Source organism: Vicugna pacos, unplaced genomic scaffold (genome assembly GCF_048564905.1).
Source record: "Vicugna pacos unplaced genomic scaffold, VicPac4 scaffold_19, whole genome shotgun sequence".
In the NCBI taxonomy this organism is placed as follows: Eukaryota; Metazoa; Chordata; class Mammalia; order Artiodactyla; family Camelidae; genus Vicugna; species Vicugna pacos.
In genome coordinates, this window is record NW_027328740.1 from 68,367,398 (window position 1) to 68,394,456 (window position 27,059).

Genomic DNA, 27,059 nt, shown 5'->3' on the forward strand with positions numbered 1-27,059 from the left:
CACATAAAATACCCAGAGAAATATAAAACGTTTATATTACAAGGACACAGGAAGAGAAATCCAAGTTCCCCCTAAAGGGGATTTTGTTTTTATGAGTTCAGAATTCCAAAAAATGTTTTTATCAGGCCTGGTTAGTTACTTTCAGAGTGAGATTATTTTTTCTAGTTCCCAATTAAAGTTACAAGTTTTCTACGTATATAAACCTGGCTGTGATAATAGTTGGAGGCTGGCAATCTGTTATTTCTTTTTCTTTTCATTCCTTTTCTTTTTTTTTTTTGAAAGTTCTATGCCCCATTCTAAGGCCAGGTTGTCATAATAAAATTGCTAGTAAGATTTCCCATAGGGACAACTCTGTGGCATGATGTCTTTGCCTCTACCACTCCTTCAAGTTTCTTTCTCACCCAAGAAAGCTGTTATCAGCCAGGAAGAGGGTCCCATTTTTGGAATTGAAAGGTTGTTCATAAGACTTTTACTTTTATCCTGAAAAATTCAATGCAGGTAACCAAATTGAAGAAAGCATTAGACCAGCCTCTTACCTAAACACCCAGTCCTGACCCCAGTGTCTTTCAGCTTGGACCCACTCAGGACGTCTCCACTGGGTGAGTATTTTCCAGGTATATTTCCACCAGCTCCACATCGGGCGTCTCTTCAAGGTGGGTATTTCCTGTTACCTTTCAACAAGGCCCCACCCAGCATGTCTCCACTGGGTGGGTAATTCCCCCCACTCTCTTTCAACTGGGGGGCCAGGTACCTGGATACACTGCCAAATAAAACTCAGGACCATCAATCAATATGGGAGATCCGAGAACCAGGACAGACTCACTCAAATTCATCTGGACTCCCCGAGGAGGCAGATGGGCACAAAGGGCCACTGATGGTACCAAGGCTCCGGTTACTCGGAGAGTCCAGGTGGAGAGAAGTCTGCTCTGGGTCCCTTCATGGTGGTCAAAACTGTTGACTGAAATACATGTTCAGCCTAAAAGTTTATAGTTAAGTTTTATTTGGTGGGAGGACTCTAGCCGGGATGACAGCCACTCAGATCACTCTGACGGACTGCTCAGAAGAGGTTGAGAAGAGCTAGGATATATAGGAGCTTTACAACAGAGACCAGGTAGTTGGAACAATAAAAGATTGCTTGTTATCTAAAGAAAGCCAGTTATCTCAAGTTCAAGAATTTAGTGCTTTTCAATATATGGGAGGAAGCAAACATTTGGGCTCACTGAATATATTCTTTAGACAAGCACCTAGCTATCTAAGGCCAGTAATCTGTCCTTTCTTATTCTGAGTCTGCTCAGAGGGCACCATTGTGAGTGGCTGCAGGCCTGTCTTCCCTGTGGGGTGGCGGCAGTGCTGATGACTTGGTTTCAGCATTCTTTGTTTAGTGACATGTTTGCAGTATTTTCATTCACATTGTAGCATTTTTGTTCACAGGAAATTATGATATTACACTGATTATGGATAATCTGGAAACTTGGAAAGGAACCGAGATGGAATTTCTACAGGTACCTTTTACTTTAATAAGACGTGTGCAAACGTAAACACGGAGGAAGCATACAAAAGGATTCAGTGGTGAATGGGAAGGGTTTCTGCACGTTACAGGAGAAGGCAAGGCAGAATTCCTCTTCTTTGTGGGCAGGGACGTGAGTCCAACTTTTCTTTCTGAAGTGCTTTCTGAGAAGTGTTTATGGTTATTAACCAACATTGACAAATGGTGGCACACATTGCATTTAAGAGCTGGTCGGCTTCAAACTTCGGTATTGGACAGGTGGAATTCATAGGAAAGTGGTCAGGTGGATGGGATAGAGATGGAGCGAAGGCCTGGGCCCAGATTCTGGTTTAAATCGCCATTTCCTCACCATTGGGCCTTGGACTAGAATGTAAACTCTCTTAACCTGTTGGAGAATCTGTGAAATGGGCATGATAATATTCGTTTCTTCCTGGGAATTTTGTATGTTCTAAAGAGTATTATAGCACTCATGAAGCACTTAAAACACTGGAACTTAGCAGTGTACAATTTGTGCGGCCACGACGCTTGGCCTGTGTCAGAGCCGTAAAGGCTGTATTTGTCTGTTGAGGATGCACTGGTAGCCCCTTGGCTAGGTTGTGAATTCGGTGATTTACTTTAATCCTTGTAAATCTGTGTGCCATGGACAGTTATTTTCATGGACAGATGAGGAATCTCAGGGTAAAGAAGACTGTGTAATTTGCCCAAAGTCAGACCATAATATTGGGTTCAGGAGCCTCGGTTCAGCATGGGCTCCTGGGCCTTCTGCCCTCTCCGTTCAGCACCAGAGCCAGATGTGGGATCGGCTGTTTCTCAGCCCAGAATATCCGGCAGGCCGCAAGACACACCTGGCCCTGTGCTGCTTGAGGAAAAACTCTGGAGGAAAGGCAGTTACAAAAGGGATAAACATAAAAAGAGACGACAGCAAACTGTGATCAGCTCTGAGAAAGGAAGGAACAGGCCTCGCCGTGTAGAGCTGGGAACTTTCCCTTCGGGGCTACTCTGGGGGCGTTCATCTCAGCTAAACAAGCTCTGCTGCTGCACCAAGGCAGGAAGGCAGGGCGCGTGTGGCCAGGTAGACAGGGCCTCAATGTTCGTACTCATTCCTCATTAAGCGGCAGCTGTCTCGGGCAATTACCTAGTAAACAGATGTCGGCCATAATCACCACGCACTTTACTTGGTAGTTTTATTGGCCCCACCTTTGAGATGAGGTCATTGAAGCTGCGGAGTTTGCTGCATGCCCTTTTATACCATGGAAATACCCCCACTGGTCTTTCAACCTAGACTGGTGTGGCTGTCATGCCCAGCCTTGTGAATGGCATCGTGTAGCTTCTCCCAAGTGGCCCAAATGAATGACACTGATATGCTTAATTCGTAGGAAATAGTATGTGACAATAAGAGAAAAAGGTAGTAAGAAATTGTTTGGAAAACTAGAAAAAAACCTATTCTTCCCCAGCTGGGGGAGTGTGCCCTGTATCACTCACCCCACTCAATGCCTGTCACCTCCTCCCTGCCGACTCCGTGTCCAGGAGCCACTCTGAGCCTTTGAGGAACATTTTGCCTCATGACACTTTTGACTAGGACCTGCGAATTCTCTGTCCCTGATTAACTCTCTCTTCAAAGCCATTTAGTTTTTTGCAGGCTCCTCCGCTCAGAAGTAAGAATAGCCTCTTTAAATTTCTTGATGCAGCTCCTTAATGAAGATCTTGCGTAGGAAACCTAGTCAAAACCTGGGAGGTATGCACACAGTGACTGCAAACTCAGCACTTTGTGAAGTTCAGAATCAGAGGGGTGGGTGACTCAGGAAAGGCTTTTATAAGGTAACAAGGGGAAAGTGCAAGGACGCAAGCTGTGTGAGAAAGAAACATCCCGGTCCCAACCAGCAAGGCACCTTCGTTCAGGATGGAGTTTGGCGAGTGCAGATTTCTCACAAAGAAAGAAGTGGTGAGATGGGAGGGAGGACAGTTGGATACTTTATTGGGGAGGAAAAAAGTGGGCTGAACATTTACTGGTTGAACAAGAGGATTGTGACATGATGTGCTTGTATTTTGGAGAGAAGGGTTTTGTGGGGACAGGCCTAGGAGTACGCTGTCAAGCTGGGGAGTCAGCACAACAGAGAAACACAGAGAAACGGGCAGACGCCAAGGCCCATGTTGGGGGAGAGGCTGGCCGCCAGTTGGAGCTCTGGAGGCTGCTTCTGTCCCTTAGCTGGGGCTTCAGACTTCCCTTCACAGCCCAGTCCTGTTGATACAAGAATAAAAAACGTGGGGCATGAGAAGGGCTGTGTCCCATGCTTTGGTTGAGCCCCTGAGATGTGCCCAATCGGATTTTGTTCCTTGGCTTCGTGCAGTAAAAAATTCAAGAGCAAGCCAGTGTTGATTAAAGGTAGATTTATTCAGAGAGATACATTGAAATGCAAGAGAAACGTCACGAGGTGTGGGGGTTTGATGCACAGATTAAAAGTAGGTACACACTCCACAGACAGATTGTGGGTCTTCTCCGAAGAGGGTGAGAGAGTGGTGACCGCGAGGTGACGCTGTGTTGCTTGTTTTCTTGGGCTTGGTGGTTTCATATGCTAATAAGTAGAAGGACCAGCCTTAGAGCAAGGGGTTGGGATTCCCAGGGAGTTGGCCATTTCCCACCCTGTGACATTTTGTGGCTAGCCTTTGGACTGCCATGGTGCCTGGAGCATGTTATTCACCATGTTACTATTACAATGGGTGTTTACTGAATCTCAAGCTCTGCTAGAAGTTAAATCTCTTCATCCTGAGCCTCAAGGCCTATTGGGGGTTGAATTCTTCACCATTTTGGTGTTAAATGCTGTGGCCTTACTTAAATGGCTGTGCTCTGCCCCCTTCCATCCTGTCTCACTGTGTTGACACAGAGACAGCAAAGGCCGGGCCCTGCCTGTGCTCCTGCATTTAACAGCAGGATGGGTGGGGTGGGCTTATGATGACTCTGAGTGGTGAGAATGATGTTTCAGATTTTCCCACATGAGACATGGGGACCTGACAGCAGCTACCGCAGATTTATCTCACGGGCATTATTGCTTGTGTTGTTATGGAAACAACAGGCCAGCGAAGAAAGAGGCACCACTCAGAGGGTGGGAGTACTGAGATTTATTACGCTGGCGGGCTCAGACGGGCTTCTGTTCTGAAGCTCTGAGCACCTCCAAGACCTGCACATGAAGTTTTATAGGGTTAATTACAAGTATGGTGCTCTTAGCCAATAAGGCTCAAACAACAAAAAGGAACGAATCAGTACACTGAAGCTTATCAACTTGGAACAGATCACGTTATTGACAATTGTTGACCTTGGATTTACCAGTAAGCTTATTAACCCAGTAAACTGACACTAAACTTCAGGTTTACCAGGTAGCCCAGCAAAACTTAGATCAGTAAACCGACACTTATCACACTTAGATTTGTGACTTAGCTTGTTAGACCAGCTGGGCTTTTTCTTCACAGTGTCACTTATCTTTTCTATTTTTCTTTTTTACTTTTTTTAAGTATTTAATCCAAATTTAATATCAGGGTTTTTTGGGAAAGAAATTTCTCTTTTTCTTTTCTTTGGGGCTGTTTTGGCGGGGAGTTAATTAGATGTATTTATCTGTTAGTGGAGGCCCTGGGGCTTAAATCCAGCACCCCTTGCACGCTAAGCACAAGCTCTACCTCCAGCCCCATCATCTTTTTCTTTTTACTTTAGCTGCCAAGAATCTTACAGCTGAATTCCTAGTCTACCTTTAACATTTGCCCTGACTTCATGGAATCCATTTTTATGAGTTTATCTCCCCAAGGTTTCATTTAACTATTGAATCTAAATTTTCTCTTCACTCTCAGTTTTGCCTTTTTGTTGTTTTTGTTGTTAAGCTGTGTTTAAAAAAATTGTTTAAATTCTCTTTATGCAAGAGTCTGAATGTAAATAAATATGTAAACCAACAGCACAATAAAATGCTTTTACATTTTGTAAGCTGTTTAGTAGTTACTTAAAAACCGAATTGAATATTAAAGTGACAACATTTTAAAATTATTTTTTAATTTTTTATAAAGTTATAGCTGAGTTAAAATATGATAGTAGTTTCAGGTGTGCAATAGATGCTCCATTTATGGTTACTCTAAAACATTGCTGTATTCCCTGTGTTGTATGATATATCCCTCTAGCGTATTTACATTACATGTTGCAGTTTGTATAAGAAATTTGGGTAACGCAGAGTCTGGGACGTGGCTGTGTATGACCCAGGTTCACGCTCACCCTGCCTGTCAGAGCTCAGGCCCTCACTACTGTCTGCAGGGGAGCGAGTGGAGGCAGCTCTCATCAGCGCTGGCACCACCCTCTGAGTGGCAGTGACAGCAGTGATTGTGTGTGGACGTGAAAATTGTTGTTCCAAGAGGTTTACGTGCGTTTCTGCATTTAATAATTAAAGCCCTCCTGTGAGGAAGCGTTTTAAGTTTTTAAAGTATAATACATTTTATTTTGATATTGATAGATTTCAAACCTCCAGAAAATTTACAGGAGTAGTACAATAAACGCTTAGATACAGTTCACCTTAAAGGTCATTATTTGGCTTTTTGTGTCTGGCTTATTTTAGCATAACGTTTCGAGGTTCTTCCATATTGTAGCCTGAATCAGTACTTTATACTTTTTGTTTGATAGTATTTTTTTTTCTTTGTTTTCGTTTTTGGTCTATTTAAATATATTTTCATTGAAGTCTAGTCAGTTTATAATGTTGTGTCAGTTTCTTGTGTACAGCACAAACACTTCAGTTAAATAGGAACATACATGTATTCATTTTCATACTCTTTTTAATCATACGTTACTATAAGATATTAAATATATTCTCCTGTGCTATACAGTATAAACTTGCTGTTTATTCTTTACATACTCAGTATCTGCAAATCTTGAACTCCCAATTTATTCCTTCCCACACCCTCTCCCATCTGGTAACCATTGTTTGGTTTCTATGACTCTGTCTGTTTCTGTTCTGTAGATAAGTTTATCTTTTTGTTTCTTTTTTTTTTTTTAAGATTCCACATGTGAGCGATCTCATATGGTATTTTTCTTTCTCTTTCTGGCTTACTTCACTTAGAATGACATTCTCCATGTCCATTGATGTTGCTACAAATGGCATTATTTTATTATTATTTTATGTCTGAATAATAGTCTATTGGACAAATATGCTACATCCTCTTTATCCAGTCATCTGTCAGTGGACATTTAGGTTGTTTCCATATCTTGCTATTGTAAATAGTGCTGCTGTGAATATTGGGGTGTAGGTGTCTTTTTGAATTAGGGTTCCTTCTAGATATATGCCCAGGAGTGGGATTGCTGGTTCATATGGGAGGTCAATTTTTTGCCTTTAGAGGAACCTCTATACAGTTTTCCACAATGGCTCCACCAAACTGCATTCCCACCACAGTGTAGGAGTGTTCACAATTCTCCGCAGCCTCTCCAGTATTTGTTGTCTGTGAACTTCTGAATGATGGCTATTCTGACTGGTTAGAGGTGATACTTGATTGCAGTTTTGATTTGTATTTCTCTGAGAATGATATTGAACATTTTTTCATGTGCCTACTGGCCATTTGTACGTCTTCATTGGAGAAATGTTTCTTTAGGACTTCTGCCCATTTTTGAATTGAATTGTTTGTTTTTCTTTCTTATTAAGTGTAAAAGCTGTTTACATATTCTGGGAATTAAGCCCCTATCAGTTTCATTTATTGCAAATATTTTCTCCCATTCCATAGGTTGGTTGTCTTTTTGTTTTGCTTACTCTTTCCTTAGCTGTGAAAAAGTTTGTAAGTTTAATTTGATCCCACTTGTATATTTTTGTTTGATTTTCTATTGCTTGAGTAGACTGCTCTAGGAGAACATTACATAGATGTATGTCAGATGTTTTGCCTATGGTTGCTTCTAAGAGGTTTATAGTGTCTTGTCTGCATGGTTAAGTCTTTAACACATTTTGAATTCATATTTGTGTATGCTGTGAGGGAGTAGTCTAACTTCAATGATTTACATACAGCTATTCAGTTTTCCCTACACCATTTGCTGAAGAGGCTTCCTTTACTCCATTGTATGTTCTCACCTCCTTTGGCAAAGTTTCAATGACTAAAAGTTTGTGGGCCTATTCTTGGTAATTTTGTTTATCCGTTCATTGATGGATGGATATTGTTAGTAACTTTTGGCTACTCTGAATGATACTGCTATGAATATTGATGTGAAATTTTTTATGAGAATTTGTTTTCATTCTGTTGGCTGTACATTTGGCCCGCCATACCTGTAGTTTCCACTACATGGATCCAGATGGCTGATTGTAAAGGGACTCAAACATCCTTGGATTATGGTTTCCAGGGTGTGGGGTTCCTGAAACCAACCCCCCGAGGATACTGATGGATGACTCTATATGTAGGAGTGGAATTGCTGAGCCATATAACTCTAAGCTTTTGAGGAAATACCAGACTTCTCCAAAGAAGCTGCACCATTGTCCCTTTCCTCTGGCCGCAAATGAGGTTTCTCTGCCTCCTGAATGACATTTGTTATTGTCCGTGTTTTGGTTATAACCGTCCTAGTGGGTGTAAAATGAGATCTCATTTTAATTTTGATTTGGCTAGTGATGCTGAGCATCATTTCATATGCTTATTGGCCATTTGTATATCTATTTAAATTCGTGGTTAATTTAAAATTTGGGTCTATTTTCTTGTATTGTTCAGTTGTAAGCATTTGTTATATATCCTGGATGCTGCTCTCTTAGTAGATACATGCTTTGCAAAATTTTTCTTCTATTCTGCACATTGTCCTTTCACTATATTTTTTTTAAACTTTAAAACAATTTCTTTACAGGGGTGATAATTAGATGTATTGATTTATTTTATTTTTCTTGCTAAGCACACACTCTCTGACTTGAAATACCCATTTCCCCTGTCATTTCACTTTCTTGACGATGTCCTTTATAAGAAAAGGGTTTTAATTTTGATGAAGTCCAGTTTATCTGCTTTTTTCTTCTATCACTTGTGCTCTTGGTATTGTATCTAGGAAACCAAAGCCTATCCTAGGACCACAAATATTTATGCTGTGTCTTCTTTCAGAAAGTTTATAGGTTTAACTTTTACATTTCTGCCTGTGTTCTATTTTGAATTAATTTTTGTTTGTTATATAAAATATGGGTGTTCAGATTCCAGATTGATTCTTTTGCCTGCAGATACCCAGCTGTCCCTGCACCATTTGTTGAATAGACTATTCTTTAATGGAGTGTTGTTGGCCCCCTTGTGGAAAACTCTCTGTAAATGTAAGTTTTTTCCCCTTGGGTTTTTATTGTGTCTCATAGATTTATTTATCCAAACTTATTCCAGTACCATACTGACTTAGTACTATTGCATTTTATTACCCTTTAAAGTGAGTCCTCCAACTTACTCTTCTTTTTCATGGTTGTTTTGGCTGCCCTTTGCACCTTGAACGTCCATATGAATTTTGGGATCAGTTTTTCAATTTTTACAAAGAAGTCAGCTGGAAATTTGATAGGAATTCCACTGAATATGTAGATCACTTTGAGGAGTCTTAACATTTTTAATAATATTGTCTATGATTCCATGAAATTGGGATGTCTTCCATATATGTAGATCTTTTAAAATTTATTTTGGTGATACTTCAAATATTTCAATGTACGTATCTTGTAAATTTTTGTTAAATGAATCTCTCATTTTGTTTTTAATGCTGTTGTAAATGGAAAGGCTGAGTTTCTTATGGGTGGGACTATATTATCAATCTTCTTATTTCTAGAATCCCTTCACAGCAAATACCCTAGCTATATACTTGCTACATATATCTATCCACAACTATTCCCCGCACCGTGTTATAAGAAACCAAGACCCAAGTTAAGCTACCTGAACCCCTATATGGAAGTGAGAAATGAGACCCTTGGGTGGGGTTTTTGCAGGTGATACTGAGAGCTTATTCAGGATGGCTTCTTCTTAATTTCTTTTAAGCAACCCTTTCGTTGTATTTAGTCAGATACATTAAGAACATTCCCTTTTGATGTGCGGAGTAGCTAAGACTAAAGTTTTCAAATAATTTCTAGTGAGAATGTTGTACTTGAAACCTAATTTGCATCAATCTTTGAAGATTTATGTTTCAGGAGCTTTGACTAAAGAACACCTGTCTTTATTCAATAACGACAACTAAATGCTCAGCAACATGTAAGAGTTTGAGCAAACTGTCCCCGCCCCGTACTGCTGGGTGGCTGCAGCTGTAACTGGAGTCCGCGCTTACCTCTCCTAGTACCCTTGTGCTGATCTGCTCAAAGGGGTTCGTCTAAAATTTTGTCAGTTGTCTGTTGGACAAAGTCATAAAACATTGTTTGAAAGTTGCTAGAATGCAATATATTCTTATTAATATTAAGTAAGCACATATTGAGTGCTTACTGTATGATGGAATTGTCCCTCAGCCTCACATGAATATTATTTCTCTTAAAACCTCACATATTTCCCTGTTATTCTCACTTTACTGATAAGGAGACTGAGAATTAGGTCTTCTCTCTTTTGGTGGGGGCTCATTATCAATGATAGGAAGTTGTAAGGAAAAAGATATTGATTCATCCTGAGAAAACATTTTTCTGAGTGTCAGCAATGAAGAAGATGAACACTGAAGAAGGTGTTCATTGTTCGAGTGAGACAAGCCCTTGGTTGTACGGAGTCAGCATCCCTGTCCTGGACACGGCACGGGTAGAGCTGCGTGGTGGGTGAGGCGGCGCGGCCGCGCAGGGAATGCGGATGCTGAGCCGTTGGGCTGTGCTCAGGCCAGGTGGGGCTTTCTCCTAAGGGCAGTGGACTGTCATTGACAGATTTTAAGTAGGGGAGTGGGGTGCTCTCGTAGTTCACTTTTGTCTCATAGAATGCTTGGAAACATTTAGAAGGCTCGGCAGGAGATGATGTGATGAGTCATAGTAGAGTGGCTGCGAGGTGTAGCAGTGTTCAATTTTCAAGTGGTTTTCAGGCCCAGGCTTGTGGCTCAGCAGCCGTGTCACTTTGGATGACGCACTCAAGGAAGTGAAACAATTTATCTAATCAATTGAAGCAGTGATATACCCAATTCCCAGGACTGTTGTGGAGATCCAGTGAGATGACGTGTGCACAGTATGCAGCGTGGTCTCCAGCACAGTGTCAGTGCTGAGTGAGTGCCAGTGAGTACCAGGTAGGTCAGGTGAGGGTATTGGGACTTGGTGACTGAGGATATCTGGGCCCTGAAAGAGGGGTCCAGTCACATCTGTGAGTGATGGGCCTGAGCTGGGAGAGGCAGGGAGATCTTGCCCCCCGACCAGGTGCCCTGGGCGGGATGGCTATGGGAGGAGCACCATGAAGTCAACTCTTTGCAGGTGGAGTTGGAGGTGACCTTGAGACATCTAAGTGCATTGTCACGAGCTGAAAGAGGAAGTCTGGGCCCAGGCTGTGCATTTTCCTATAATCTCAACACTTGAGGACGCCGAAGTATTGATCACTGAACTTGAAATCATACTTTACAGGAGAAATGAATATTAGTATCACCTCTGTCATCAAAGCTCACGTCTATTTATTCATCAATCACGTTGCTAACTGGGTACTTACAGAGCTCACTTCACCGTCCTCCCCGTGGGCTCAGGCTCCACAGAAAATAGCTGATGAGTCTCCATCTTTTCCAGAAGAAGACACATTTAGCTTGTAGGCTTCTGTACCTCACCAGACTTAAGATATTAGTTTGTTGGTTTAATTGTATTTTCTGTTGGCCATGTCCTGACAGGAGAGAAATTTTACCTCATCGTCATGTTTCAATTAGCTGTTACTGAGAATTGCTGTTCTGATACATAGTGTATGTATTTTATTAACTTTGTAGAGTAGTTATCATTTTTCTGTCTTTGCCCTTTAATTTTGTTTGCCCTTTCAATGTTCTATCCTATTTGGGGCCTTATTTTTTTTTAATTAAAAAATGTCTGTTAACAGTTAAGAAAACAAGCAAAGAAAAAATGCACATGAGAGCTAAATTTAGAAAATGTCTAGTGTGTTTTCTGTCTCAGCAATGGAGGGTTCTAGAAACTCGTGGAAACCTTCATTACACAAGTTCTTTAAAATGCTGATTAAGAAATAAAACCTTCCTTCTTCATCTTTCAAGCTGCACAACTAATAGTCAAAGTGAGGGGAAATTTTCAGAAGCCAAGACAAACGAGAAAGCAGGGGTTCTGGGAGATACACGAGCCTTAGAAGCCCTGGGGTGCTGGTTGGCTCCTAAACTGATTTTCAGTTGCCTTGACAGGAGGGCAGGGGGTGAGCCCCAGGCCTCTCACACTAGGAGTTGGATGGGTGATCGTATTATGGGCCAAGCCCATCCCGAGAATCTTGGTTTACTAAAGGGTGAAATTGGAAAAAAAATTCCTCAAGGCAAGAAAGTAAGGAAAGTCAATTTTGTTGGAAGAGGGGAAAAATAACAAATCCAAAGTAAGGATATAGGTTAAAGCTGTTCTGGCATGAGAGTGACCACAAACTCCTGGCAGAAAATCACAGCTTCTCCTTGATTGATAAGTTGTGTTTTGAATGAATCAGTGAACAGCCATTCCGAAAAAGGCCTCCAGAGTCTTGTGGATCAAGATACTGGACAGCAAACACCTCTCTTCCAAGGTCTCATTCAAATAACCAGAAAGCTTTTAAAGGAAAGTAGCAATAATCATAGTTCTATTTATTGACATTACTATATGCTAGGAATTCAGAGGTGACTATGCAGTTGTCTCCTCTTTTATGGACCTTACTTTCTCTTTGGGGAGACAAAATGACATAGTTGGTTAGCTTGGTGGAGGGAGGTGTTAGTCTTTTGCAATTAGCCAGGAGAAGAGATTAAGAAAACAGTGAAGGGTGGGTGAACTTTTTAGCTGAGGACGGTCTTGTTCTGCTGGCTTTTAATTGCTGGCTCAATGAGCTGTCACTGGAGGGAATTGATCTTACGGAGGATGGACTTAGCTCAGGCCTCTTTGGAATGGACAAGTGAACCCGGAGAAAGACAGACAAATCTGTGCAGACATTAAAGTTCACTTGAACGTGCTCCATCCCTGAGCCAAAGATAGGACAAATATGCAGCACTTCTTGAGGAGAGAGGAGTGGTTTTTAAGGTTCTCCAAGAATAAATCCCAGGGAACCGAGATGGCCAGTTGTCAAACTGAGACTTTGCACTTTGGACGGTGTACTCAGCAAGGGTATTGGCCTTTTATATGTTTCCATTTCTCTTTAATACATGTCTGTTGATGAGGACGTGGGCCCAAATGTTTGACACCTTGTCGAAGCGACTTTGGATACCTGCCTAGAAGTATGGGCACAGTTGCGGCTGCATCATACATCTTGCAGCCCATCCCTTTCCCCGGCTCCGTGATCACGGCAGAGTGATTCCTTGTTGACCTGTCCATCTCCTCTATGACATCATAACCCATGAAAAGACCAGAGTATATTAACTTGTCTTTGTTAAAATCAAAGGAACAGATCAAATATGGAGAGAGATTTGTTCTTTCCTAGTTCAGTAGTGCCATGGAGAAGGCAGATTGGGCAGCTTTTTGTAGTGTCCTGGAGGCTTTCTCTCTCAGCTTCTGGGCGCCTCTGTTGAAAACCCTTCATAGCTATCTGGCCTGCTGGAAAAGCACTCTGCCTGTTTTGCCCTGAAGATGTGTTCTGTTTATAACTCATCTCTTCTCCTTTGAAAACAACTCAATAAAAACCCAGTTGGTTTTCCACCAGCCATGGGCAGGGGTGAGGTATACCATGTTATTATTTCATAAAATAAAAGTAATAATAGTAATAGTAATAATAATAATAATAATAATAATAATAATAATAATAATAATAAAAGTCTTAAAACAGGAATGAGCACATTGTGGAGAGTCAATAAATGCTTTCTGGCTTAAATCAAAAGTGATGACTCAGTGATTCCATGGCTACTGTATTTGCTAAGCTAGATACTCCTTTGCTCCATTACACATTTTTCTAACTGAAAAAGAAATACAAGCAAATGGTTAAAAAAAAAAAAACTCAAATAGAGCACAAAATACACAAGTGAAAGAAGTTTTCCCTCATCCTCTGTTCTTTCAGCCCTCTCTGGAGATGCCACTGTTTACTATCCTTTGGGTGCTTTTCCAGGTATGCTTTGCACATTCCCACCTATGTGTGTAAATTCCTTTAAACTTTTACTTATTTTTAACTTAAAGTGATTTAAATCCTCAAGTGGCTTCTGCCCGGGTAATAAAACAGAACAAATCTGACCCCATATTAGATCTGTTCCTTTGAATTTAACCCTATGCTCTGTCTCCTAGGCTTCATTTTGCTTCTAAAACAATGTTGCCTAGAGCCTGAAATATACAGAAGAGCCTATTCTGAAGGCTCTGACCTTTAAGAATATTTAACACTTTTTCATTCATTAAAAGATAACAAATTGCAGAAGAGAAAATAAAGTTTGTTTTGTTGGAGGTTGACAGGTATCTGACCCAGGCAGATAGCTGCAAGAACAAAGGATTCTAACAAGAAGGGATTCCTACACTAAGAAGTTTGTAACAACCAAGCACGTAGGAAAGGATCCTGAATTGTGACTTGGGGAGATGGTTTTCCAGGACATTAGTTTGCCATCTAAGTCTACAGAAACTTGCTATTCCATGCCCCAACATCTGGTCTCCCAACTTACTGGCCTGTTCTGCACTGAGGAGAATGAATTTGGACATGGTAACACTCCTATCTACCTTGAAAGCTGGGCACTGGAGCTGAGTGTTATGGAAACAGGCCAGCCAAGAAACAAGCACGAATCGCAGTGTTGGAGTACTCAGAATTATTATGCCGGCGGGCTCAGAGGGACTTCTGCTCCGAAGTTCTGAGCACCTCCAAGACGTGCACATGAGGTTTTAAAGGCTTAATTACAAGTAAGGGGGTATTAGCCAATAAGGCTCAAACAACAAAAAGCAAGGAATCAGTACACTGGAGCTTATCAATTTGTAATAGATCAAGTTACTGACACTTGTTGAGCTTGGATTTACGAGTTAGGTTGTAAGCCCAATAAACTGACAATAAACTTCAGATTTACGAGTTAACCCAGCAGAATTTAGATCAGTAAACTGACACTTATCACACTTAGATTTGTGACTTAGCTTGTTAGCCCAGCTGGACTTTTCCTTCACATGAGGACAGCTCTCCCACACCCAGGGAACTACTGTGAGCCCTTGATGTTTCCACTAGGGTGGGGTGTGGTTTATCCAGGAGGGATGGGGACTCTGCACCAACACTCAGGCAGTCTGCTCTGTCTGGGGCTCTGATCTTGTACCACCCCGCTCCCAGCCAGCCCAACACCGGGGACAGTGGAGCTAAGGCAGAGATCGTGCCTGCCTGTTTCCCAGCGTGTAAAAGGGGAATATGTACTCTTCCCAAGGTAGTTCTGAGTGACAACACCTGCGGGTGCTTGGTTCCCAGAGCAAAAGGAAACCTACCTCCCCGTGGGGGCAACGGGTGTGATACCCGTAGCTGTTCTGCAGAAGCATCGAATGGAGGGCTGGATCAGGGAGGTAAAACTTGAGCTGCGGGCATTGAAGGGTTACAGAAGGGTACAGAGGCAGGTTTGCTGCCTCCTTCTGGGTGCCCCAGAGGTAAAGCTTTTTCTCTCCAACTCCGCTACGACCCTCCCCTCTCCAGATTCCTCCCTTCTCTCTGCTCCTTCTGTCCATCTGTCTCCCCCCACTTTTACCCTCCTCTCCACCCGCTCTCATCTTCTCCCTCCCTCGCTGTCCCACCTTCTCTCACAGAACCAAGAGCCGATCGCTGGCCCTCCTGCGCATGCGCAGTCGGTGCTATCTGGTCTGCTGGTTGGAAGCTCCATCTCCAAGCCAGGGATCTGCCCAAAGACTTCTCAGCTGTGTCGCCCGGTAGGCCTTTGGCTCCTGCCTGGGGCCGGGGACTCTGGCTGTGGAATTGCAAGTTGGGGGGCCCCCGGGAATGGGGTCAGGAGGCTGCGGGAGGGCGGTCCGCCTGTCACAGCCCCCCAGGGCGCCAGTCAGCCTGTGTTCAGCTGAATTGCTCAGGCCAGACCACTTTGCCCGCGCCACCTGCCCCGGCACCTCGGTCACACCTGTCCAGGGCCAGGTGTGCCCCTGCCGCCTCTCACCCAGCCGGGCTCCCCTCAGTCCGCGGCTGGCGTCCCCTTCCCCTCTCCCACCCGCGAGTCCTCTCCTCCCGGGCTGCCTCTCCTCGGCCGCCGGCCCGTCCCCGCCCCTGGACCGGCTGTGTCCCGGGCGGGCCGGGTCTGCGGACCCGGACCGGGGCGGGCGGCTGGGGCTGGGGCTGGGGCTGGGGCTTGGGCTGGCCTCCGAGCGGGGCTGCAGACAGGGTTTCCACCGCCTCTGCTTTCCCTGCCCCGCGACCCCGGGGCTGCCCTCCTCTCCCTTTCCCGCTCCCCGAGAACCAGATCAGTGGCGTGGGCGCTGCTCCCTGGGCTGGGAGCCTCAGGCTGTAATGCCCAGCTTCTCCAGTTGGAGTCCGGAAAAGGGAGTGTCAGTGCTGAGCGAGCTTCGGTCTCTTCCCTTAGTGTTTCTGCCCCAGGTAAGTACCTTGAACACTTTCAGGTGTTATGATGGCGGTGCTTGTTGATGTCACGTGTTTTTATATTGCGAGGGTTTACAGTGTTGAAAGCAAGGCTTGGTTCACTTAAAAATGAACTGAAGGTATGAGGCTGTGACATCCTCCTTCCTTCCCTCTCCCAGGGTGAAACGTGAGACCGTAGATCTTAAAAAGATAGTTACAGTCTCTAACTAGCCCAGCCCAGCTAGTGTGTTTTAACAGGAACAGCACCACCAGAGGCATTGGAGACCCAGGGACATTGCAGTCCTAAAGAGCTCCTGGCACAGTTTCTTTTGCTTTCGTTTTTTGTTTTTCTTAAATTGTGAGGCAGACTAGTGGTATAAACAGAAAAATAATTGTCAGGAAATATTTTTTCATATAACAGCGTTATTGTGATATAGTTCACACACCATGAAGTCCATCCATTTAAATGGTACAATTCAGCAGGTTTTAGCATATTCACAGTTGTGCAGCCTTTATTATTCCAGAACGTTTTCATCACTTCAGAAAGACCAGTGGACATGAATGATCTATCCACCCCTCCCCAGTGGTGTTTCTAAAGAAGTTTCTTGGCTATTCCTGACCATAAACTAACTTGTTATATTTCATGAAAAATCTGGTAGGAATTCTAAACAGAATTGCAATGAATCTGCCTATGAAAACAGGAAGAATTAATGTCTTTATGGAATAAAATTCTTCTACCCATGAATATATCTGGGACCCTATATTTTCATCTCTCCAGAGCCTGGCCCATGGGAAGTCCTCGCTATTTGTTGGGCTTGTGAATGATGAGATTCTATACATTGTTAGTTGCAACTGTAGCCTTCACAGAAAAGAAAAGTAACCTCAGTGAAGCCAAGTGACTCGTTGAGGGTCAGAAAGAGTGACAGCCAGTGCTGGAATGATCCAGCGGAGTTGGTGCTTGCAACCAGAATTCTCCACCACCTACAGCTAAGGGGATTAGAGTGTTCTTTTATTTTTTCTTAATGGCGTTGATTTTATTTTTACTTATTATATAAAATTATTTTTTTTTGAAGTGTAGTCAATTTACAATGTTAGTTTCAGGTGTACAGCAGAGATTCAGTTATAAACATATGTATATGTATATACATTTGTTTTAGAGTGTTTTTAGGGAAACTCATTACAAGAAATTGAATATAGTTCCCTGTGCTATATAGTAGGTCCTTGTCATTTATTTTATATTTATTAATGTGTATCCATTAATCCTCCCTTTCCTGCCTGCTAACCACAGTTTGCTTTCTATGTCCATGAGTCGATTTCTATCAGCACCGCTTTTGCTAGTAATATATGCTGGTTGACAGTTTTCAGTTTCAGTAATTCCATCTTATCTGTGGGCACTTTTCTTCTGGTGGCCTTTATGTGGTTTGCACACGTGGTAATAGAGATCTGTATTTGGGAGAACTCCAGGCCTCATGTAGTCCCTGGTACGGAGCGTCCACTGAGTTGATGCTTGAACTGGGGAAAAAGCACAGTAAATGTTGGAATTTCCACTATGGTTGAGAATTCCAGGTTTCTATAACCTGTTTAGCCCACCTTAATATTTGGTGCACCCATACTGGGTAATTTGGTGGAATTTCATGGTATGGTGGTGTAGAGACAGGACCTTATATGCTTCTTCTCTTTCCTTTTTCTAACACTCATTCTCCTGGGCCTCCCAGATCCTCCTCCAGAAGTGCCCAGTGCTGGCTTGGTGCTGCAATGAGGCTATATTTGTTAATAAGGCCCTTTCCTCATCTCTTCTGAGCCTCCGTTTCTTTCTCTGCACAATGAGGGCTCAGGCTAGATAAGTGCTTTTCAGTTTCTTTTAAAGCCATGTTTCCTTTGAGAAACAGAAAATGCAAATCTCTTCTCTCAAACCAACCCTTTAGATTTTGATAATTCCTCCAAGGGGTGACATAGCTCTTTGTGGAAAATTGATGTGATTGTGATTCCAGGTGGCACAGAAAAGACTCTTCAGAGATTTATTGCAGGGAGAGGGCAGGAAAGGGGCTGTATGTCACACTTTCTAGTTTGAGCACTGGAGCAGGGGCTTCGATTTAAATACGGTGTCTGACATGGCCTCTTTCTAATCTTGTACAATGAGATAAAGTTCTCTACCTCTGTTTCTTGATGTGTCAAGTTGGGGTGATAAATTTTTAGGGCTATTTTGAAACATTATACACATAAGTCATTTGTGTCTTGGTAGAAAAAAGACCTGCTAGGGATTCAGGGATTTGTTTAAAAAAAATAATCTTGTCCGTAGCACTCTGTCGGTGTGTATTTTGAAGTTCCTGGAGGGTGAGGGTTGAGTCTAAAGTCCATCGTGGGACAGGTGGCCCATAGTTCTCCGTGCCTGAGATTGCCCCCTCCTCCACAGTCCACTTCCTCAGTCCAGGATGAAGTTCCCTAGTAGATTTACACAGAGATCTTGTGGAAATGGCTTTTCATTTTATTGTTTCACCAAGAAGGGCTGCCATCATGATCTCTGTGGTCAGGTTTTGAAGGGCTGCAATCATGATATCTGGTCAGTGAAGGCTATGCAATTGGGAGTTTCTATTTAATAAAAAAAAATACAAATAGAAAATTAGAACAAGGGTGGTGACAGGGGCTCTTGGTAGTGGGCACCATTAGCTTTCTTAGCTTTAGGTGCAGTGGCCTATTGCCACGAGGACCCGTCCTTGTGCTCTGAAGTTGAAGGGACCAGTGGGTTCAGTGGGAATGTTAACCGAGTGTATCTCATGGGCTGGGAATTGTCCTATTTGTACTGTGTGTTCATTTTTTGAGACAGTGAGCTCACTTAACCTCAATAACCTCTTTAAAAAATTATACTTTTTATTTGAGATGTAATGTAGATTCCCATGTGATTCTAAGAGATTATATGAAAAGGGCCTATGGACACTTTGCCCAGTTTTCCTTAATGGTTCCATCTTGCAATGTTGGGGTACAATTCATTACTGACTCAGTAACAATTTGAGGTTTGTGTTATTGCCCTCATTTCTATTCACGATTAAACTGGGGCTTAGAGAAACACACAGGGTTAGTGTGGAGTCGGGTGGAACGTGGACCTGGGATTTCCAGGTATTACCATTATGATGGTCTGTGGCAGGGAGCAGCATTCACTTTGTTTGTTTATTCATTCATTCAACAAACATTTATTGAGTAACCTCTGTGGGTCAGATGCTTTCTTAGAGTTATCTGATTCTTCAGCAGTACTGAGAATCAGGTAATGTTTTTTTTTTTTAATCTGAGAAAATTAACTCTGAGAGGTTATAATCCCCCCAAAAGGAAATATAGCTCATAAAGGAGCGATAGTAAATTTGTACAGTCCCTCCTTTTTATGAAGTTGGTACCCTAGGCATTTTACATTTGCAAACTTGTGTAATCCAGATATATTCTTGTAAGTCAAGGAGTTTTTTCTTAATTGAAGTTTATTCAAGTTTACAATGATGTGTCAATTGCAAGGTGTTTTTTGAATTTTTAATTAAAAATTTTTTTTGAGAAGGATAATTAGGTTTATTTATTTGTTTAATTTTTTAAAATGAGGTACTGGGCTTTGACCCCAGGATCTCGTACATGTTAAGCTTGTGCTCTATCACTGAACTGTACCGTCCTCCCCAAGGAGAGTTTTCTTATCCATTATTCTGCAGCTTAGGAGTTCAAATAAATTGGATAGAAATCCAGATCTTTTGATCTTTATATTTCTTTATATTCTGCTGAAGGGGGTTGGGGAAAGCAGTTCCTTTGTTCATTTATTTATTCAGCATTTTTGAGCAGTGATTTTCCATCAGGGCCTTGCTAGGTGCTTGGAAACAGAAAACAAGAAATGACCCTACACTGCAGGGGCAGGAAGCCTGGACCAAAAGCTGGGTAACGTGATCTGAGCTACGGTAGCCATGTGCAGACTCTGAGGACAAACTGTATCCCCGTATTTGCTTTGGCTTCCCTTGCCTTGTGACTGGTACACACCAGGTCACCGCAACCCAGATGGGCCCACAGCCCACAGCACAGTATGTACCTCGATCTCCTCTCCCCTCTCGGCAGGGCCTGCAACATCAGCATCCCTGACTACGTGCAGTGTGCTGAGGACTATGAGACTCTTCCCATGGTGGTCCAACCCGTGGGGATCATCTCAGAGGAGAATTTCTTTTGCATCTATAAGCGAATCTCCTCGGTGAGCCAGATCAGCCCGTGCGGCTCCCAGTGGGCACTCTGTATCCAGTACAGGCACCACTATGCACCCGAGAATGGGTGGAGCGACTTCCAGACCCACTGCAAGGTCGTGGGCCTTGTCACCATTACCGACTGCCTCTCGGCCAAGGGCTTCGAGAAGCTCCATGTGCAGAGGAGCTGAATGACACCACGCTTAATGACTCTCAGCTCTTTGTCTTTGTGCTGCATGGGGAGGTAGCCGATCAGTCGCTCACCAACGTGGCCTTCAATCTACGAGGACTGCAGGGTGGTGGAGAAGAGGATCGAGGACTTCACAGAGTTACTCCTCATCTTGCCCAAGTCCAAGTAGCTGGATGGGGCCCCCGACAAGTCTGGGGACAAGATCACCCTCCTCTGCATCCCGTTTGAGAAGGAGGACGTCATGGGACTGAAGACAGACAGCAGGTAAGTTTCCCTGTAGGCCAGTCCACCCTGGCTGTGTGCCAGGTTTCTTCCCTACATCCAGAAAGGGATCAGCAAGGAAGAGGATTGTCTTGTAGCCAAGGGGGGAGGGAGGGGCAGCCCGCCGGTTTACAGACATTTAAAAGTGAATCTGCCTTTGTTTCAGAGAGATCCTTTTAGGGTTAGTGTGGACACTTCCTCCTGCTTTTCAGCCAGGACCACTGGTGGGACCCCTGGAGTTGCTGTCCAATAGAGTAGCCACAGTCACTGATGCTAGGAGCACTGGGGAGGAGGCTGGTCTGTGTTGAGATGTGCTGTAGGTCAAATGCACATCAGACGCTGAGGCTTGTCTAGTAAAAGAATATTAACTATCATGTTACTTCCTATATTGATTACATGTCAAAATGTTAGTATTTTAAATACAGTAGATTAAGTAAGATCTGTTCTTAAAATCTGTTTCTAGTATTTGTTTTTTGTTTGTTGGTTTGTTTCTTTGTTTACCGTTTTAAATGTGGCAACTGGGAAACTTTCTTTACATGGCTCTCATTTCATTTTTGTTGGGAATCCTGTCCTGAGACAGTGTCAACCCTTTGTTTATAGATGAGATGCTGAATCCCGAGAGGCAGAACGAGGCGCTGGTTGAGCTGGGGCTGGAGCCAGTGTCTCCTGCCCCCCAGGCCCAGCACCTGTTCGGCTCAGGCCCTCTCTTCCTGCCCGACAGCCACCATGCCAGGTTTGGATATCAGAAACACTGCCAGGGACTTCCGAATTAACTCCTAATGCAGGGAAAGGCGTATCACGGAGTATGGTAGAGAACAGAGAAATGCTCATTCTCACTTTGTCACTGTGATTAAGTCAACGGCCCCACTTTGCCTTGGAAGTGCAGACGAGCTCTTCTGGGCTGCCCACCTTCTGCTCTGTTTCCCCGTGTATCTATCGTGCTGTCCCTCATGCAGAAGAGGGTGAGATGCCTTTGCCGAGAGGTGGTCCCCCTTTGCTGGGGAGAGTGAGCGAAGCTGTGTCCCCCCAGCCTACGGCCTCGGTCCTTGAGTCTGGAGATCGCTCATGGCGGTCCCACAGGTGACGGTTGGAGGACCTGGTACATGCTGCCGGGCCCACTGTGGAGGCGGTGCTCTGTGATTCTTGAACTTAACTAAGATCAGATTCTACTTTCTGGTTGTTGGTAAGTTGGAGGAGAAGATGCCAGATAATTGATAAAAAGAATGTCGAGACCAGCCCTGTGAGTGATAGGCAGATGGGACCCGAGTCCCACCTGCGTGAGGTGCCTATTGGGCTCTGGATGAATTTTCTGTTCCTCCCAGACATACCTCTATGGCTTAAGGAAGGGGCAAGTCATGTCGTGTCCATGATCTATACTTGTCCTCACAGGGCCCTGTGATCTACATGCCCGCACTCCCCTTCTCCTTGGAGATGAGGTGTCAGGTTTAGGAACCTGGGCACTGCTGAGAGCATAACTGCCAGCACCGTGCTACACAAAGGCTGTCACCACCTGCTGAGTCCCAAGGCGTCAGTCAAGGTAGGTGCATCGGTGTAACATAAGCAGGAACCACCTTCTCCCCCTGGACAGACTGGTGGGTGAACAGTCGAAGCCCGGAGCCCTTCCCCAGCCCCCAGGCCAGTGCCTCCTCTTTTGTCATAGGAGGCACTGGTGACATTTTTGCTCAGCAACTGCTTCGCTCTGAGTCTAAAAACACACCAGAGAATGTCTGCTTGATTTTGACTTTTGAAGTCTGCCCTTGGGATTTGGCGGAGTAGCTGGATATGTGCTTAGCCCATAGTGGAAGACACTGTCACCATTGTTTACCCAGAACCTCGTGTACCACGCATGGCTCCAGGCATCAAATACAGCAGCGCATTAAACCTCCCTCCTTGTGGGTCTTTCTGTTCTGGTACCATAAGGGCTCAGCCAGCATCTTAACGTCAGTGAGTTAACGCGACCAGTGAGCTCGGGTCAAGCACATTCTCTTCCAGTCATTTTATTCCATTGTTGCTTTTTCTATTCCACAGTCATTAATTTATAAAGCAATGCTTTGGTGCAGGAGAAGAGCCTAATTCTCTCCTGCTACTCGTGGTGGAAGTGAGCCTGAAATGTGACCACAATTTGTAGCTCAAAAGCTGCCTAGACGCATGTAGGTGGAGTTTTGGTTAGGGGCGCTGACCACGCTGGGGTCCCCTGGCAGCGCCGCTCCCCTCAGGCCCCTGCCTCCCCTGGAGCAGGAGGTGAGGGTGGGTCTCACCGTCCCCGCGTCCCTGGCCTCACACACTCTCGTAAATTCATGTACATGCTGTAAAAATCATTTTTCTTCTTGTGTGTTTTTAATTATCTCTTGTTCCTTTTCTTCGTTCATTTTTCTCTTGTACTGCCCAGTGAGCATGTTGTTGCTTCTGAAAATGTGGGCTATGCACACCCTGCATTGGGAATAGCCAGATCGCCCTCCGTGCTGTCTCCATCGCTTTAAAAAGCAAAAACTTAACAGATGCCTTGATCCGTGTATTATCCAAGTCATCTTTTTAATTTCTAACTTTTTGGAATATTTGCTTTGTTAGCACATCACCCACTGGTGTTTGATACCTGTTAAAATCCTTGCTTTGAGGGACATGTTTGGTCCTCCTTATATTTGGTGACAAATGCGCCCTTATTAAACTTGTTTGATTGTTTTGAAGAAGTGAGATGCGAACTGATTAAGGCGGCTGCTGAGGGATTCTTTTCATGGAGAATTTAAACTTGGAAAGTCAAAGTCTGCAGCACCTTGCTCGATTCCTGCTTTTACACAAACGTGCTCGGCACGCGGTTCCTGGCTGTCGCTGTGTGACGTGCGTGACGGCGCTTCCTGGCCGGCGGTCACTGATGAGGAAGTGGCAGGCTCGGGATGGAGCAGCTGCAGGGGACGCTGTTGGAGGAAGCAGTCAGTTTTTTTTCCTTTGCATTCAACTTCCCCGTGCCATTTACCTTACTTTGCCTTCATAAAGGGGCAGAAGTGGGTCTAAAATCCATGCCACTCTTTTGTTCCCTTTATGAGGCTGGCTTTTCTGAGTATCAGGACAACATGGCCTTCTCCTAAGTACCTGGCTCACCTGGATCTGTTGGACACAGGGACTGCAAAAAGGGCCGTAGCTTCCTCTCTGCTCCAGCCAGTGGGCATTCACAGCTGGGTCTGTGGTTTGCCTCAGCAGCCGTGCAGACCTCCCTGCTGTGGCCTTTACTTTTAATCCATGTTGGCAGTAAATAGCTGAATCCGTGTCTGTTGCAGTTGACGTCCACCACTGACGGCTTTGTTAGTTTGTGGTAGTCAATCTCCAACACCCCAGTCAACCGTGAAGGAAGATGCTTTGGCCGACCTAGGACCTTGGATTCTCACCCCCACCATGGTTCATCTCACCCGGTGGAAGGGTTTGGCCACCGCCATCATGCTGACCATGAGACATTGTTGCTCCTTTCATGCTCTGGTCCAAATGTGGACACTTCATTTTTCACTGAATTTGTCTCGCTTGGGTCAGGACAGAATATCTGAATGAGTCCATCACATTCTGGGTGGGGAACAGAACAGAAGTAAGTGTCGCAAGTAGATGGAGTCTATGCTGTCCAGGTTGGCAAATGCAGACTGGTATCTGTGATGGCCGGGCTGTACTACCCTGGACACAGGCACTTCCCGTGGCTCCCGAGAGCCCAGGGGTCGGAGTGAGAACAGTCTTGCCTAAGTTCCTGCATCCTCACCTGCTCACTGGCAAATGTGTCTGCTAATTAGGAGCTCCCCCGGAACTCGGGCCCTTCAAAGCTCAGACCACGTGAGAACTTCTCCTGGGCCTCCTTTATGAGAATCCAGTGCCTTCTGAGGTGACCCGTGCCAGGAGATGCCTCCCCCTCCAGGGAGTAACCTACGGAGGATTGTGACTCACTGCACCATGCTGTGAGCTTGTGGGGTTCCGGCCATGGTCCCTGCAGAACTAGACTTGAGATGGGCTTAGTGAAGGAAATTACATGACAGATTCCAGGGCAGGGCCGGGGGGAGGGAACAGGGGAAATTGAATGTGACCTCAAACACATAGATGGGTGCTGGGGCTGTTACTAAAATGGGGAGTCTGGGAGGTACATGCCAGGAATCGAATTCCAGAGTAAATGGTGGACATGAGGCATTTTTAGGTGCCATTTGTCATCCAAGTTAGGACTTCAAAGAGACACTGGTGTCTATGAGACTGGGGCTCAGGTGAAGGAGCCGGACTGGAGACACACGTTGGGAGTCGTCATTCTTAGCTGGTGTTCACAGCCTTGCATGTGAATTAGATTATCTCGAGAGGTGCAGAATTAGGCTGTGGGGGGCAGGGCTTGGTTTGGAGGAAAGCCCAGACCATGCAGCTTTGCTGTGTCAGTCAGCGGCTTTTGCGATTTTTCGACTAATGGCGTTTATCCTTAAGGGGCCGGGCGGTGGGCAGGGCCAGCCAGGAAGAAATCTGAAGGGAGGGTCGTGGCTATGTGTGTGTCTTGGGAAGGTGCAGAGGCTGCAGAGTCCGGGAGGGTAGACTCCTTAGAAGCTGGATTTGGAGTGGGGACAAGGTAGTCACACTCACCTGTGAGGGAGGGAGGGAGGCCTATGGAGTCCCACCCTACCGGACTTGCTTTCCCATGAACAGAAGGCAATCATTCAAAGTATCTGAGGTGAGAAGGGATGGGCGCTGTGAGGGGAGCCAACCTGGAGAATGGTGCTTGGAAAGTTCTCTAATACTCTCCCTGCAAAATAGAGTAAAAAATACCCAGACTCTTAAGAACATTGATAGTGACTTGGGAGGAGGCAGTTGTTTTTCTGGCCTCCTAAGGGTAAGGCATGTATCCGGGGATACACAGAAGATACGGGCAGTTTGTACGGGGGGCTTGATCCTTACCGGGGGAACAGTGTAAGTTCAAAGGGGGAGAAGGGCAGCGGAGGGCAACTAGCCAGGCCCCGTGTCAGGTACCAGTCGGCCGCCCTACTTGCGTGTTGCATTCACATCCATGCCTCCCAGGTGGGCGGTGGCAGCCCCCTTTTGCGGATTGGGAAGCCTTCTCAGAAGGGTTAACGAATTTGTCCGTTTAGTGGCTAGTAAGTGCTGTAGCCGAATTCAAGCATGGCCTTGTCAGACTTCAAGGGCATGTACTCTCTATTAATTCCGATACCTTCCTGTTGAACCTGGAATGGTGAAGTGGGTCAGTTTTGGAGCATTTCAGAAAAAGTATTATTTAAGTGCCTCAGGACTGTTTCACAAAGCTCAGTGTTCTCTGTTGATTCGGAAGCACCGCAGTGCTTTTCTCCCCGCAGATGTTAGGTTAGGTCTTACTCCTAGGTCGATGACGTGGTTGCAAATGACCTACAGGTGCAAAACCACACTTAGCAGCTTCTGAAGGGAAACTCTCCAGTTCTCCCTTGATTGGCTTTCTTCCACGGGCTGTAGCTGTGCTGCAACATAAGCCTGAGCTTTACTTATGGAGTGAGGGTTTAATATCCAAAGTTAGCATAAAACGATCAGATGAAGAAAATCGACGTTGACAATTTATTTTGGGGTTTCATTAGTCAAGATATACTATCAGTTAATGGCCCATATAGCAAATGAAATTGAGTACAGGACATTGCATTTCTTCCTTTCTATTTAGTGTTCTCTTACAGCATAAGGCTGCCTGCTTTGGAACATCAGCTCCGCCACCACGGCACCTATCAGTGTGTTGGTGTGATTGCATTTACACAGTGCATGTAATCTAGGCTTCCTCAGCCTCAAAAACTCCAGTGCATAATCACGGGCTGTAGCCATCTCTTAGTCTCGCAAATACTTCTAAAATTATATGATGCCAGAAAAGAAAGAAGAGAGAGAGAGAGATTGTCTTTATCAAAGTTCCTTTCAATTCTAACTGCAAACTGTTGTTGAGCAGCTCTGGTTTCCTTTGGATATGAATGTATACATTTCTTTGCATGTAACCTTGGTTCTGGACTAGAACACCAAGTTCTTGCTGTCCACAAGCCACAAAAATATTAGCCAAATTGCACACGTGTGAAATAGTTTATATTTTTTCTGAGAAAGTGTCCTTGAATTTGGGACTTGGGCTGTGATTTTTGCTTTTTGCTTCCCCCAGCCCTCTTGCAATCTCTCACTCCTTCCCACGTGGCCCCCAAGATTTCGTGGTCTCAAAGGAGGGTGCAACTACCCAGTTGGTCACCATGTACTGCTGCTGTAGACGGAGCCCAGCCAAGACCTAAAGGACATTATCAGAGAGGACTTCCTGGAAGAAATGTGCTCTACATTCAGTTGTGATGACAGAGTAAGAATCAGCCAGGAGAAGGAGTCAAGAATGTGGCTCAGGTCGCAGGTG

At 44.5% G+C, this 27,059-nt stretch overlaps 1 protein-coding gene and 1 long non-coding RNA gene across 1 annotated transcript; both read left to right on the forward strand.

The window, feature by feature from the left end:
* Positions 1-27,059, forward strand: part of LOC140693127 (trafficking protein particle complex subunit 9-like) — a 1,110,112-nt gene that overhangs the window by 94,033 nt on the left and 989,020 nt on the right.
* On the forward strand, positions 520-20,255 carry LOC140693195 (uncharacterized). Its single transcript, XR_012068911.1, has 3 exons — positions 520-599; positions 1,432-1,502; positions 20,135-20,255. It is a non-coding gene; the product is annotated as an uncharacterized lncRNA (long non-coding RNA).